Source organism: Bactrocera latifrons, unplaced genomic scaffold (genome assembly GCF_001853355.1).
Source record: "Bactrocera latifrons isolate USDA-ARS-PBARC rearing strain unplaced genomic scaffold, ASM185335v1 scaffold_28, whole genome shotgun sequence".
NCBI lineage: Eukaryota > Metazoa > Arthropoda > Insecta > Diptera > Tephritidae > Bactrocera > Bactrocera latifrons.
In genome coordinates, this window is record NW_017536407.1 from 1,848,590 (window position 1) to 1,851,774 (window position 3,185).

The window sequence follows — 3,185 nt, forward strand, 5'->3', positions numbered from 1 at the left end:
GTCTGTGCCAATACACTTGTTGCTTTCACGTACTTCTTATATTTTCTTGTTTGTATATATGTAAAAGTTATGTATACATATGTATGCTTCAGCCCTTAGCAAGGAAAAAAACATTCATTCTTTACAAAGCTACAACAGATACTCAATATTTTTGTATCTACCTCAATATGAATATGTATGTATACTCTTCTAAATGGGCGCAGAATACACGCAATGCACGAACATTAATCAAAGTTCGAGCGCACAGAAGTACACCAATGACCCTGCGCTTGTAGGCCGGTTTGGGTAGTCCGTGCATGACCAGAGGCAGGAATAACTAAATATTTTACCACTTTACAAGCGCACAAACATGCAAGCGCACACATGAATATTTCCGATTTCCGTTGAGCAGCTTAGTTCGTATAGTTTAACCGTGGGGGTTAACGGTACAAAAGATGAAGGAACTCTTAAAAATCAAAATGAGTGATTAGCTTGAAGTGTATGTTGTTGGTAAGGCATAGTTGTATATGTTAGCTATGCGTCAGAGCCAAAAATATGTGGCACTATGCTAAACTATGGGTGAGAAGCACTGAAATCTATTTTTAGTATTGAAAAGACGTGAGTTCACTTATAGATTTCACTTCAAATGTCATAATTAGCCCGCTGTACTCAACCTTTGTAAGTTTCTCACAATTCAGCTGTAACTAAAGATGTGTTGTAACCCATCTATGAGCTCTAATTGGAAAACAAACTTCAACTTATTAATAGAAATGCCACAGCATAATCGAACAACTAATGATTTAGTTAAAAAATATTTAAATCATCCATACATATACTATATATATTTAATAGAAATATAAGGAATTTTTTGAGATATCATCCTTTTCCAATACTCTCGAAGATCCTGKAAATTGAGGGCTGGGTCGATTTTCCCTAGTCCATCTGTCAGCCTTTTCATCCATCCTTTTGAGCATCTGTATATTTTAATGACACAGTTCGTCAGTTATCGATGTGAATTTTCTTTTTGCCCAAGAAGCTACTCATTTGTCGAAACTGGAGAAATTGGATCACTGTAGCTCAAAGGTACAACACAGGCTGAATATTCGGAATCAAGTGCTTGTTTAGATAGCTTATTGATTTGACAAGATATTTTCATGAAATTTGGCTTRCGTTTTTGTCCAACACAACGTCCCAATTTTCAAAAAAAAAATTTCTTCTGTTCCGACTACTACAGCATACAGCTGTCAACTTGTCGATCAAAATGCAATCCTTGTATGGAAAGCTTTTTTATTGAACAAAATATCTTCCCGAAATTTCATACAGATTGTCGCCCAAGACAACTCCGCATTTCGCCAAAAATATTGTAAAGAGCGCACCACTTTATCATATAGCAAGATAAAGATCTTTTCATACGCTTTTTTGCCTGACTATTCACAGTGCAGTTAATGTTGTATATGTATATAATACAACCTATTGAAATTGCTGTCTATTCATAAATATATGCAAACTTTGGGTTTTGCATATTTACAAATATACACAAATCCATAAGATTCACACAAACATATGTACATAAGCAATTCCTCAATTGTCTATTGATACTTGGCTATCACAATGCTGTCATGGGAAATATTGTCTCTTTGTATGAGTATCTTGAACTTAGCATGAAACCTATTTTCTACAAGCGACCAYAAACTGAAAAGTTGCAGCAATAAAAAGCAATTCTGCTTTGTCTTTATAACCTTACTTTCAAGTGCTAATACTCGTTTGCATTTTTCACAAATTTCTTTTGTTTTAAATTCATGGCGCCACTATTTTACAGGCACAGAAACACAATGTACATATCTATATATATACTCGTACTATTATATACTATACAAAGAGTATATTGCTCAGTCGTACTTTTGTATCCCCTGCTCATCGCTTTTGTTTAGAAAATTGTGTCTGGCTGGAAAGCGTGAAGTGTTTGCTCTTGCAATCTCGTAATCGTGTCTGCGACAATTATTTGTTAGAAATAATAAAGAACATAGACATAATGAAAATAATAGAAACATAAAAATAATAAAGAGTATAGACATCATAAAAATAATTATAAAACATAAAATACACATAAAAATTTAACAATGTTCTTAAATTAATAACTTCTTTTAATGAGCATGTATTTTTCAATTTTGTTGGAGCTTTGACAAAAACTTTTATTCAATTCCTTTATTAAGTTAGTTATAGCTGGACTATTGTCTTGCTTTAATTCTTACACGAAATACAGTTTTATTTGATATTCTAAATTATTCATTTTAAAGTCAACCGGAAATATGAACATCACACAATCTTGTTTACTTACTCAGAGCATTCTCGCAAAGGGCCACATAAAAAAAATTATAATAATTAATTGTTATAGCCACGCTAATGCATTTATAATTCCTACCTGAGAAAGCTCATTCCTGTTTTAATCATTACTTCATGCAAATACATAGAAATGACAATTATATACACATTATTGCTGAGAATTGAAGTAAAATGCGTAACCGGTACTTTTTCTCAATATTCGCCACAAGGTATTACCCAAAATAAGTAGATAACTCAGCAAATTAAACAAAAGCAAGAAATTCGTATTACMGGAATTGGATGCTAATTGTTTGCATAAATTTATTAAATAAATATCTAGCAAATTGCTGCTTGAATTCTTCGAAGAGCGTTGACACAAACCCCCGTATTTACTAGAATTCGTTGCTGGTTTGGAGATGATCAGCAAAAATAAAAAAATAATAATAATAACATAATAATTTTGAGTGGAAAACAGATTAACAAAGAATTATAACTATGAACATATTTTAGAAATATGTGCCAGCTACTTTTTTTTGATAAGTGACTGACATGGCAGTAAATACACTTTGCTTACAAAGAGCGATTAGTAATAGCATCAGTGGAGCTCTAAAAACAACACYCGGCCAACACACAAACTTTACTTTACATTTACTGCCTAGAAACTGTGCTGTAAGCAACTGACAGCGATGTCCGTTCAATCTCAAACTTGCTCAACTAGCATAAATGGAATATGGGTCGCATATGCCGATTATTAAAATTGAACATAAATGGTTTCAGAGCTTTGTTAGGCATGCTTACAGGTCACTGTCTGATTGACAATCATGCTAACAGACTGGGATCACCTTGATGATGTTTCCGAGGTTGCACAAATAGCACTTTTCAGG